Below are 14,540 nucleotides of genomic sequence, written 5' to 3'. Positions count from 1 at the left end.
GGCTGTTTATATTTACTTTACTTAAATAAAACATTAAAGAGCCAGACACACATTTACAACATTAGTTGATGAAAACTACAAGTTTTTCTGGAGTGTTTTGTGTAGAGGATTTATGCGGTGTTGCAGAGTTTAACCGCAACTCGAACAACCAGTCGTGCAGCCCTACATTTCTACCATCAGAAAACTGTGAAACATCAGTCATTATGAACTGAAATGAACAAAAAATTGGACGGCATGTACAGTTAAAGCCAGAATTATTCGCCCTCCAGTCAATTTTGTTTTCTTCTTCAAATATTTCCCAAATTTTGTGTAACAGATTCTGGAATTTTTCACAGTATTTCCTATAATACTTTTTCTTCTGGAGAACATCTTTTTGGTTTTATTTCAGCTACAATTAAAGCAGTTTCTAATCGTTTTAAAACCATTTTAAGGTCAATATTATCAGCCCCCTTTAGCAATATTTGATTGTCTCCAGAACAAACCACTGTTATACAATGACTTGCCTAATTTACCACTTTACCCTAATGAAGTTAAGCCTTAATGTCACTTTAAGCTGAACACTAGTGTCTTGAAGAATATCTAGTCTAATATTATGTGCTGTCATCATGACAAAGAGAAAATAAATCAGTTATTAGAGATGAGTTATTAAAACTATTATGATTAGAAATTACAAAGAAATTCTTCTTTCCTTTAGACAGAATAAAGCCGAATAAAAAATATTCATGAGGGGCGAATAATTTTGAAAAATTATTTAAAAATAAAATATATTTTTATATGAAACTCTTTACAAATATATTTTCTATATAAGATAATTGCATAAATAAAATGTATATATGACTTTCTTTAAAGGTTCAGTATGTAAGTTTGACACCCAGTGGTTGAACTAGGTATTGCACCCCTGGTTCAAAACACACGTGCAGGTTGCCAGATTGAACACCAAAAGCAACGAGCCTGACTGTCGAGCCTTAAGGCTGATTTAAATCCTGTTCTATATAAAAGCAACAACCCACGATAGAGGGAATATTTCCATATTAAAAGAGTTTTTCTCCTAACCAACACCTCAAATTGATATATTAGAAACTGCTTGTATTTCTCTCAGCTGAAGAATAGAAAACTGACAATAATGTACAGCTCATGTGCTTTATTCAGTGTTTGATGATAATAATGCGAGTCTGAATGCCATTTTACATGGGATTTATTGCCATACTACTGAAAGCAGCAGCAGATAGTTCACCTCTGATCTGGAAAATAACCGTTTGAGATTGAACTTTAGAACTGTGCAAGCCAACACATATCAGTAATTCAGCATCTACATTTAATCATGTTAAAGAGGTTTAATATGTATTAATTAGAGTATAAACCTTAGCATTTGGCTGGAGTGCAGTGAGTGCACTATTCTGTGGTACTGAATGATGGCTGTATTGGCATTTCTGTCGTGTTTCGTCTGGTGCAAACTCACTTATCACCCACCCCGGGTATCGTTAAGGTTTTAACGGTATTACTACTTTTATTAATACCACTTATCTGTTCGGTACTTTAACGGTTCTCTTATGGGTACTTTTTGTAGTGTTTTTTATATATAAAAAAAAAACAAATTGAACAGAATTAACAACTTTATTTTATTATAACGTATAATATTATATTTTAATGTAAAATAAAACGAAACCAATAATTGTAAAACAAAGAAAGTTTTTTTTTTCCCTGTAAAAATGTACAATGGTTTGAAGGAAAATTAATTGTTAACCATTCTTCTGGAGAAAAATCAACATGTTTGTCTTTTCTGGCAGAAGTCGGGATGTTTGTTGGTTTCTTTTGCTCCCTGCAATTAAAAATAGCCTCTATGAGCTACAAAATGCAGTTAAATAATCAGATACTGTTTAAGATTTTCATCAACGCATTCACATTAAATGAGCTAACGGTGTTTTGGGAGTTAACTGTGTTTTTAATACAGTTTTGGAGCATCGTGCAATGTAAAAATAAGCAGTTTTTGATCATTTCTTATTAAACAAAGTTTATTATTAGGCTATTAACAGGCTATACTTGTAAATACAGCTGATGTAAAAGCATTTTTAATGTTTAAGATTTATTTAAGCTACTGCAGAAACATGCTGTTTTCACTGTAACTGAATGTGTGTGTTTATTTAACTATTAATGTTTTACTAATTTAGGTGATTGACTGCTGACATAACGGTGTGGATGATGAAAAGTTACCATCAGTAGCTAGGCAGTCAAAACTTTGCATTGCTTGTGTTTCCGCTTATACAAGAGAAAAACTTGTTGTGTTTGTTGTAACAGGCATTTTCGCTGTCCAGGAACATCCCTGTCAACATTGGGATGTGAAAATAAGATATCTTCCCCCCCCACAACCTGTGTTAGGACACAGGGTTACAATGTAACCTGCCCACCTAATGTTTACGCTTGTGATATTGATATTATTTGCTAATTAATAACCACCTCATGTGGAACTCTGAATCTGCATCTCATTTCGGAGTCTGCTACTGTCCACCGGAGGTCCAATTTCAGTCACGGGTGCATGCTTTGAGAGTCTTTCTGAATGAATGAATGAATGAATGAATGAATGAATGAATGAAATTCTCTGATTTCCACCAAGGCAACTCGGGTGCTGAAATATAATTGGCTTAACAGGCACTGAGTGAGTTAAATGACCAAAACAAAGACAAACAAAAACAAAGCAAAATTTCTGACATCAGCATTGATTTTCATACAAACAAGAATGTTCACTGAGCATGTTTCTGAAATATTTAGAGTCTTTGACTTACACACAGCACCTTTAACTTGGAATTGCATCAAAAAAAGCGCCCAAACGCCTCAATATCATAGCAATTATCAGTCTATCTCTAAACCCAGTCACTTATCATGCAGTAAACTCTCCGCTGCAACAATGCAAACACATTAGAAGCACAAGCAATCTACCAGATAACACTGCGAGCGGCTTTATCATGGGGAATATTTGAAGAAGGCAGTCTTAACATGGCATGTGTGCTCTGAGAGAGGATTTCAGAGTAAATTACAGCAGGTCTGGGAGAAAAACAGTGCAGTAAACGCAGATTAGAGGAAACCTGCGGGACGCTGAGGAGCTCTTAAATGCCTGCTCAAACAGCTGACACAGCAAAAAGGGCTCGCTTAGTGGAAAAAGGGATTAACTGGAAATATTAGGCAATAGATGATCATATGGTGTAACTAGACTATTATTAAATGTACTCTAGTGGTACCATGGTAAAATAATAGTATCAGTAATTACACAGATATTTAAATCAATATTTCATCATACTTAGAGTGTTTAAATTGTGTAATATACCAGATAAAGTACAATTACAACACATTATAGTTAAATAAAACAATCATGTGTAGTTTAATTTATGGTATGATAATAATGAAAACTGAAATTAAAAAATAATGATAAAAAACTAATAAAAAAACTACCCAAAGGTGCAACAAAATTATAAACATTTTAAAATAAAAGTATTAGTAATTACAACTTGAACTTGACTCAAGATTTCATCAGACATCATTTTTGAAGACTTTTAAATTATGTAATATTCATCTTAAGAGTATACAATTATAACAAAATATAATGAAGTAAAACATGTAAAATAATAACGAAAGTTGTAATAAAATTAATAAAATGTAAAAAATTTTAATCTAATAAAAACTACCCAAAACACAACAAAAGAGTTTATATTTTAGCTAATATAATAATATAAAATAATATTAATAGCAATATAATAATATAAAATAATACTAATAGCAATATAATAATATAATATTAATAACAATATAATATTAAAAGAAAAACGTCTTCAAGTTATGTTATGATGTTGATTTAATTATTTATGATTTATTACAAATACTAAATTTCATATAGTTTAATTTCACATGTAATAAAAATTAAAACTTGAATAAAAATTAGTAAAACATAAAAACCCAAAACTGATAAAAACTACAAAAAAAAACAAAACACAACAAAATTATGAACAATTTTACCATATAAAAATAACAATGTATAATGTTAAAATAACAACTTTTTCAAGTTATTAATAAAGCAAAATATAAAACTAAAACAAATCTGTTCTCTAATAATGCTTATTCAATTAATGATGATGTATTATGAATACTACATGACATGCTGCTTAATTTAGGGTATCATAACACAAAAAAACTCAAGTAAAAGCAATACAATGAAAAAAAAACTTATATAAACAATATATTATAGGTTACTAATAAAAACTACAATAAAATTGTGATAAAACTAAAAAAAAATTTACTCTGTAATAATGTTTATTTAATTAAAGATGATTTATTATAAATACTAAATTACAAGTAGTTTAATTTAAGGTATAATAAAAATAATAACAAAAAACTCAAATAGAAATAAATAAATGTTAAAAAAAACTAATAAAAGCAATAAATTACAAGTTATTAATAAATAATACAATAGCATTGTGCTAACACTAAAATAAATCTGCTCTCCAATAATGTTTACTTAATTATTGATGATTTATTATGAATACTAAATTACATGTAGTTTAATTTAAGGTATAATAATAACAAAAGCTAAAATTTAAATTAATAAAACGGAAAAGCCATAAACTAATAAAAACTACCCAAAACACACCACAACATTATGATAGTTTTTCCTATATAAAAATATAAAATATATGATATTAAAATAAAAACTTTTTTAAGTTATTAACAGAAACTACAAAAACATTATGATCAAACTAAAATAAACCTGCTCTCTAATCATTTGTATTTAATTAATGATGATTTTTTATGAATACTAAATTACATGTTGCTTAATTGTAAACTGTAATTGTTAATTGTACACTATAAAAAAAATCTGTAATTTTGCGGTTTATTTCCGGCAGCTGGGTTGCCAAAAAAAAGGTAAAATAACGTTAAATTACAGAAATTTACAGTAAAATAACAGAAGTGGAATTGCAGAAATTTACCAGAAATGTAAATTTCTGTAATTTATTGTCCGTTATTATAAGTTATTAATAAAAACTACAAAAGCATTGTGCTAAAACAAATTTACTCTATAATAATGTTTATTTAATTAATAATATTAATTACTAAATTACGTATACTAAATTACATGTAGTTTAATTTAAGGTATAATAACAATAATAACAAAAAACTCAAATAAAAATTTATAAAACGTAAAAAAAAAAAAAACAATAAAAGCAATAAATTACAAGTTATTACTGAAGCTACAATTGCATTGTGATGAAATACTGCTCTCTAATAATTTGTATTTAATTAATGATGATTTATTACGAACACTAATAAAAGTTTTAATGGCGCAAAATCAAATCATACAATTTGATTACCATAAAAAAGATGTTATGTGGCTTTTAATGCATTTTTAGGCATTTTATTTACATCAAAATGTTGTTTTGCGCGCCTAAAAACTTTCGAAAACGAGATTCTAAATGTATGCTAATAATAAAACTGTGCTAAAAAAATCTGTAACAGTGACATCATGCATGTGTGCGTGTTGAATCAAAACAACAATGCGTAACTTTTGTACCATATTTGCGGTAACGTCTAGATTGGATTTGCACGCGGCTGGCCGGAAGTGCGATATGCACATCAATATATTTCCATTATTTTGTGACGCTGTATAAAAATAATTAATATTTTTACAGTATTGTGATGGTTGGGTTTAGGGTTGGGGTAGGCATTAAAAAATACAATTTATTGGGTAATTTAATAGATAACATAAATAATACTTGGTACAACTACCGTTTTTACGTTAATACAATAAATGTGAATAAAATTTTTTTTAATAATAATAATAATATAAATAACTCTCGTTAACATCGGGCCGCAAACATATCTGATCAAGCAACAACCCACATTCGCTGCTTATTTTATTATTTATTCTTTTACGTCATCACTTTTAAGTCATATCGCCATCTACTGGCCTGGTGCACAAAAATGCGGAATATGTATTGCTTGGACAACACTGATGTCTGTACAGGAAACAATTTTTTTTAATCATACAAATCAGCTTTTACTTCATAGTCTTTATGTAAATCCACCCAGAGGCTCAAGCAGTGTCATAAACAGAGCATTTAATGAACGCACAGACACTACACCTGTGATATTATGTAACTCGCCGCACCACAGGAGCGAAAAAATCCCTGCTCTTCTCAAATCTAAAGGCGTAATGTCAACAAAACCATCTGACAGGCTCAAAAACCCCCGGTTAGTGCTGGAAAACACTGCTCCACAGTTTTGAATCAATTGACAGGAAGAGAACACACAGATTCTCCTGTAAATCTACAATCAGAGGCCTGAGGACATCTGTAAAAACTGTATGTGAACTGTATAAAAACTGAACACCCATTAACAAAAACCGCATTGTTGATATTTTCTTATTTCTTCAGCTTCCACTTTTGACTCGTTTAAGGGTGTGCTTGATTAACATCTACATTAGAGAAAAGAAATAATAGAATAAACATCATATACAGGGCTCAAACTGGAAAAGATCTTGTTTTATATAATATAATAAAAGTGTAATATGGCTTTAAATGTTTTTCGGACATTTAAAAGTGCCCTGTTATTTTGATCATTTATAAAAAAAATAGAATATAAAAATAGAATTTAATTTGCGAATGAATCTAATAAAAAAAATAGATATTTTATAACAATGCAAAATAAACCACAGCTGTCCATAACAAAATAAAATAAAGTAGAATAGAATATAAAATACAACTAAAATAATAGAAGTGGAATAGAAATAAAAAGCAGAAAAGAATATAAAACATAAAGAGGAATATAGCCCAAAATAGAACCAAACAGCAACAACACAAAATCCTGTACAAGTATATATAATATATCTTATATTAGTCCTATGAAACACAACTAAAAGAGTAGAATAGAATAGAATAGAATAGAATAGAATAGAATAGAATAGAATAGAATAGGAGATACTACAATAGAACTGTATATGCAAATGCATCTAATTTAATACTACGAAACAGGTCACCGTGACAATTCACAAAATAAAAGCAGAAAAATACAAATCACTACTGAAAGAATAGAAAACAATAGAATTGAATAGAACTCAATTAGCAAATGCATCTAATAAAAATCAAATAGTTACAAAACTGACTTTAATACAATAAAAGAGACCACGACTGTCAATAACAAAAATAAAGCTGAGAAATGCGATCACTACTGAAAGAACACAAAGTGATAGAATTGAATAGAACTCAATATGCAAATGTGCACAATAAAAACCAAATAGTACCAACACTAACTTCAATACTAAAAAATAAATCCCAACTGACAATTCATAATATAAAATAAAGCAGAAAAGAATATAAAAACAACTGAAATAATTGAGTTAAGCTGAACTGAGTAGAATCCAATAGACAAATACATATATTAAAAACTCAAACAGTATTTTAATACTACAAAATAGTCCAAATGTGATCGTCACAAACTGAACTGAAGCTACAAAGAAAATAAAACCCAACTGGAAATATAGAACAATGCAGAATGTAGATAAATATGCAAATGCATAGAATAAAATCCAAATACTAACTTTATTACTACAAAATCAACCACTGCTGTCCATAACAATAAAGAATAAAAAACACAACTGAAATAAAACAGAATTGAAAATAGAATTAAATAGAACTAATTATGCAAATGCATCTAATAACAAAACAAATAGTAACAACCGTAAATTTAACATTACAGAATAATCCACAGCTTTCATCACAAAATAAAGTAAAGCAGAAAAGAAGATAAAACACAACAGAAAGAATAGAATAAAACTAAATATGCGAATGCATCTAATAAAAACCGAACCACTTTAACTTTAATCCTTTAACCTAGACCACAAATGACCATGAGAACATAAAAAAGCTAAAAAGAAAATAAAACACAACTGAAAGTACAGAATAGAACTAAATATACAAATGCATTTCATACAAACCAAACAGCGACAGAAACTAACTTTAATACAAAACAGATCAAAACACAACTGAAAGCACAGAAAAGAATAAAACTAAATAGAACTTAATATGCAAATGTAGCTAATAAAAACCTAAAAGTAACAATACAAACTTTAATACTACAAACGAGACCACAACTGACCAGCAGAAAATAAAATAAAGCAGAAAAATCAAATCAAAAAAAATAAATTTAATAGAACTTAATATGCAAATGCGTCTAATAAAAAACAAATAGCACCAACACTAACTTTAACACTACAAACTACAGACCACAACTGTTGATAACAAAATAAAGCAGAAAAATACAATCACTACTGAAAGAATAGATCATAATAGAACTGAAGAAATAACTAAATAAAACGTGCCTTAAATATGCAAATGCATCAAATAAAAACCAAATAGTAACAACTCTAACTTTAAAACTACAAAACAGACCATCACAAACTAAAATAAAGCTAAAAAAGAAAGTAAATCCTAAATGAAAGCACAGAATAGAATTGAATAGAACTCAACATGCAAATGCATCCAATAAAAATCAAATGCCGACACTTTAATACTCTAAAAAAGTCCACAACTGACCCTCAGAAAATAAAAGAAAGCAGTAAAGAAATCACTATTGAAGAACAAAATAGAATATAATTTAACAGAATAGAACTAAATATGCAAATGCATCTAATAAAAACCTAACAACTCTAACTTTATATACTTCAAACTAGACCACAACTGTTGATAACAACATGAAACAAAGCAGAAAAATACAAATCACTACTGAAAGAATAGAAAACAATAGAATTGAGTAGAACTCAATTAGCAAACCCATCTAATAAAACTCAAATAGTTACAACACTGACTATAATACAATAAAAAAGACCACGACTGTCGATAACAAAAATAAAGCTGAGAAATATGATCACTACTGAAAGAACACAAAGTGATAGAATTGAATAGAAATTAATATGCAAATGCATCCAATAAAAACCAAATAGTACTGACATTAACTTTAATACTAAAAAACAGATCATCACATACTAAAACAAAGCTAAAAAAAAGAAACTAAAGCCCAACAGAAAAGAATAGAATTGAATAGACCTAAGAATACAAATGCATCTAATAAAATCAAATAGTTCCAACACTAACTTTAATAGTAAAAAATAGACGAAAAAGATAAATAAAAATAAAGATACAAAGAAAAGAAAACATAACTGAAAGCATAGAATAGAATAGAATAGAATAGAATAGAATAGAATAGAATAGAATAGAATAGAATAGAACTCAATATGCAAACGCACCAAATAAAACACAAATACCAACCCTTTAATACTATAAAATAAACCACAAATGACCACCAGAAAATAAAATAAAGCAGTAAAGAAATCACGATTAAAGAACGAAATAGAATAGAATTTAACAGAATAGAACTAAATATGCAAATTCATCCAATAAAAACCAAATAGTACCAACATTAACTTTAATACTACAAAACATACCATCACATACTAAAACAAAGCTAAAAAAAAGAAACTAAAGCCCAACAGAAAGCACAGAAAAGAATAGAATTGAATAGAACTAAGAATACAAATGCATCTAATAAAATCAAATAGTTCCAACACTAATATAATAGTAAAAAAATAGACCAAACAGATAAATAAAAATAAAGATACAAAGAAAAGAAAACATAACTGAAAGCATAGAATAGAATTGAATAGAATAGAACTCAATATGCAAATGCACCAAATAAAAAGCAAAAAAACTTTAATACTATAAAATAAACCACAACTGACCACCAGAAAATAAAATAAAGCAGTATAGAAATAACAATTAAAGAACGAAATATAGAATTTAACAAAATAGAACTAAATATGCAAATTTATCCAATAAAAACCAAATAGTACTGACATTAACTTTAATACTACAAAACAGACCATCACATACTAAAACAAAGCTAAAAAAAAGAAACTAAAGCCCAACAAAAAGCACAGAAAAGAATAGAATTGAATAGAACTAAAAAATACAAATGCATCTAATGAAATCAAATAGTTCCAACACTAACTTTAATAGTAAAAAATAGACCAAACAGATAAATAAAAATAAAGATACAAAGAAAAGAAAACATAACTGAAAGCATAGAATAGAATTGAATAGAACTCAATATGCAAATGCACCTAATAAAAAGCAAATACCAACACTTTTGATACTATAAATTAAACCACAAATGACCACCAGAGAATAAAATAAAGCAGTATAGAAATCACAATTAAAGAACGAAATATAGAATTTAACAAAATAGAACTAAATATGCAAATGCATCTAGTAAAAACCTAACAACTCTAACTTTAATACTTCAAACTAGACCACAACTGTTGATAACAGAATTAATGAAGCAGAAAAATACAAATCACTACTGAAAGAATAGAAAAGAATAGAATTGAATAGAGCTCAACATGATACTACAATATGGACCAAACAGATAAAGTCAAATAAAGCTAAAAGTAATATGAAACTGAAAGAATAGAATAGAGATAGAATAGAACTAAATGTGCAAATGCATCTAATAAAAACCTAACAACTTTAATACTTCAAACTAGACCACAAATGACCATCAGAAAATGAAATGAATCAAAAAAAAATGTAAAACAAATCTGGATGAATAGAATAGAAACGAACAGAATAGAGTAGAGTAGAATAGAAAGGTTGATCTCAGCGTCAGGCAGTGCATGTGAAGATGTGCGCGTTCACAGCTCTGATCTTCACTTCACTTCACTTCCAGACTCTGACAAACACAAACAAACGCGAGTCACCTTTAGGTTTACCGGCCGCTGCTGGTCAAACATCGCGTCTCGGGGCGTCCAGGATCCGGTAGCGGTGCCGTCCGCCGCTCACTGCAGACAAATATCATTTATAACATTTCCACAAACGCATAATAACCTCCGCCGACACTCGACGCACCTCCGCCGCTGTCAAACTGCAGCTGCAGCTCCGGAAACGGCGTCATGACGCACTGACGTAAGGACACACCCCCCCGACACACCTCAGGGCTCCGCCAATCAGCGCGTGGGATTGCTGATGACATGGTGCGGACAGGAGTTTATATTACGAGCCTATCTATCGTTTCTATCCTCAGATCAGATTAGTTTTGGTGTCTGTGATTTCCTTTTCTTTATTGGTGCTATTGTAAATAATCATTATAATTATTGTAAATAGTGTGTACTAAATATATCTATTTTACAACAAAAGGGTGTTTGATGGCATTACTTCTTATGTGAAACAGAATAAAATATATCACGTCTTTATTAAGTTTTATAAGGTTTTAATAAATCAAACTCCAATATCCAAATCTTACCACAGACAAGTTTAGGGAAAAACTAAAAATAAAAAAATAATTATAAAAAAATAATAAATGAATAAATAAATACATACATACATAAAGAAATAAAGAATTACGTAAATATATAAATAAACAAGTGAATACACAAAAAAAATAAATAAATAAATATAAAAATAAGTAAATACGGACAAAATATATAAATAAATACATAAATAAATAAATATCAAAATAAATGAGTAAATACATACATAAATAAATATATAAATAAATACATTCATACATAAACAAATAAATAAACAAATACATAAATATATAAATGAATAAATATATATAAACATAAATTTATATCTAAATACATGTATAAATAAATATAAAAATAAACAAATAAAAAGAATAAATAAATTAATACATAAATGTATAAATACATGCATAAATAAATAAATAAATAAATACATAAATATATAATAAATAAATATATAAATGATACACAAATAAATAAATAAATATCTAAAATAATACATAAATAAATAAATACATACATAAATATACAAATAAGTAAATATATAAATAAATACACACATATATACACACATATATATATATTAATTTATTAAATTATTACATTTATTAATTTATGAAATTTACTTAATCAAAAACAAAACCTCAAAAACAGCTCCCAGATGACAAGAACAAGAAAATAATTTTTTTTCTTATAATTTTCTTAAAACAATTAATTCACTTGCATAAATATGATGAGTTTTCTCACGAAACCTGATGATATATATATATATAATTATTATTATTGATTTATTTTTCTCCAATCTCCATTCTTCTCTCCATTATGTGGAAGTTGTGTAAATGAATTACTTTATATTATATATTATATATTTTCTGTATTCTCTATTGTGCTATACAGTTTCCTGAAAGTAAAAAAGGTTATTAGACAGAACAGTGTGTGCTTGAGCTATAAACGAGTATAAATAATCTGTCAAATGGCCAGCAGTGCTCAGATCTGCACTCAGTCACATCACACACACAGATATAATACTGCTATAGCACACAAACATCATCATTCATTGCTATTATACAGTCTGTGTTAGACCATCGAATATTGTGCATCTAAAACAAAACCATGTATATTTTACATATAAATCTATGAACAATAAAAAAATGAATATATATATATATATACACAATACATATATTATTATTGGGCAGCACGGTGGCTCAGCGGATAGCACTGCCACCTCACAGCAAGAAGGTTGCTGGTTCAAGTCCCGGCTGTGTCAGTTGGCATTTCTGTGTGGAGTTTGCATGTCCACTGGGAGAACATGCAAACTCCACACAGAAATGCCAACAAACCCACGTGTTGGTGTGAGTTTCCTTCGGGTGCTCCGGTTTACCCCACAATCCAAACACATGTGCGATAGAGGAATTGATTAACTAAACTGGCCGTAGTGTGAATGAGTGTGTATATGGGTGTTTCCCACTACTGGATTGCAGCTGGAAGTGCATCCGCTGCCTAAAACATATGCTGGATAAGTTGGTGGTTCATTCCGCAGTGGCAACCCCTGATAAATAAGGGACTAAGCTGAAGAAAAATGAATGAATGACTGAATTTTCAGAGCATGTGCAATAATGATTTAGCCTTTTATTGCACACAATGAGGCAATAATCTGCAGAACAGCTCCTCCGTTGCTCCATTCTCCGAGGACAGACTGAAGCTGCACTTGTGAAATCCTGAACTCTTGCAGTGTTTCTCCAGAGACTGAAGGTGATCTGAGTTCCTTTCTGTGGACCAGCTCCAGAAACCCCTGCCAGCCCCGAGCTGGAGCGCGGAGCCGGTCACGTAGAGGAGGAACACGACTACTAGAGGACTGGAGAGAAACCAAGACTCGACACGTGTTTGAATACATGACAGAAAGCACTACTGTACAGAACACAAGTCATTAAAGTGATGTACTGAAGTTCATAATGGAACAAGTAGGCTACAATCTTAAAGGGACATTCATTCATTCATTTTACTTTAAGTTAGTACCTTATTTTGAGGGGTCGCCACAGCGGAATTAACCACCGACGATTCCAGCATATGTTTTATACAGCGCATACCCTTCCAGCTGCAACCCAGTACTGGGAAACACCCATGCACACTCATACACTACGGCCAATTCAATTCATCAATTCCTCTTATAGTGCATGTGTTTGGACTGTGGGGGACACCGGAGCACCCTGAGGAAACCCACACCAACACGGGGAGAACATGCAAACTCCACACAGAAATGCCAACTGACCCAGCCGGGACTCGAACTATACCACTCCGGTTTGATGTTAGAATAAACTCTTATGGTGTTAAAATAAACTCTTTGAGTAATGTACAAATTTTACACTTTAGAAAGTGTTATTTTACCTCCAAAATGGAGGGAGTCATATGTACACCCAAGGAGTGTTAAGTTAAACTCAAATTGAGTGAAATGTACACTGATTTTTTTGCTGTGTAGTGACCTTCTTGCCGTGAGGGCACAGTGCTAACCACTGAGCCACCATGCCGCCCTTCTTAAAGGAACAGTTTACTCAAACATAAGAAGTCATCTTCAGCTCATCCTCCACTTTTTCCAACCCTTTTGAGTTTCCTTCATTCACTGAACACAGAGGTAAATAGAAAAGGCCTGAATTTAGGCCCTGGTGTCCAGTTTACAGTTATTTCAGGATATTGCGCAATGAAGCAGCTGGACGGTGAGTTCGAGGAATCTTCAGGAAAAAAAAGAAGTTGCTGAAATAAATACACTTGCACAAGCGTGGTGAAAACAGCTGGAATCAGTCCTGAAACATGGACTTTCAGAGCGTTTCCTAACAATACATCTTCCCTTCTCTTCAGAAGATGAAGTGTGCCGAGCTGTAGCTTACAAAATACCAGAAACAAGCAATGCTTCATTTACAGACCAGCGCAATAGCAGCATATTGTATTCATTGTAGATAGATAGATAGATAGATAGATAGATGGATAGATGGATAGATAGATATAGACAGACAGACAGACAGACAGACAGATAGATAGAGATAGATAGATAGATAGATAGATAGAGATAGATAGATAGATAGATAGATAGATAGATAGATAGATAGATAGATAGATAGATAGATAGATAGATAGATAGATAGATAGATAGATAGATAGATAGATAGATAGATAGATAGATCGACAGACTGTGTTTATGTTTATA

At 30.2% G+C, this 14,540-nt stretch overlaps 1 protein-coding gene across 4 annotated transcripts in view; it reads right to left on the bottom strand.

The window, feature by feature from the left end:
- The window catches only part of pparab (peroxisome proliferator-activated receptor alpha b), a 70,592-nt gene extending 59,620 nt beyond the window's left edge, over window positions 1-10,972 (bottom strand). For all 4 annotated transcript variants that reach the window (XR_012399899.1, XR_012399898.1, XM_009297698.5 and 1 more), the window contains exon 1: window positions 10,793-10,972. The gene's annotated coding sequence lies outside the window, so the exon portion shown is untranslated. The remainder of the gene's footprint in view (window positions 1-10,792) is intronic.
- Between the last annotated feature and the right edge of the window lie 3,568 nt (window positions 10,973-14,540).

The sequence above is a fragment of the Danio rerio genome, chromosome 25, assembly GCF_049306965.1.
Source record: "Danio rerio strain Tuebingen ecotype United States chromosome 25, GRCz12tu, whole genome shotgun sequence".
Taxonomy (NCBI): domain Eukaryota; kingdom Metazoa; phylum Chordata; class Actinopteri; order Cypriniformes; family Danionidae; genus Danio; species Danio rerio.
This window is presented reverse-complemented; position numbering and strand designations above follow the sequence as displayed.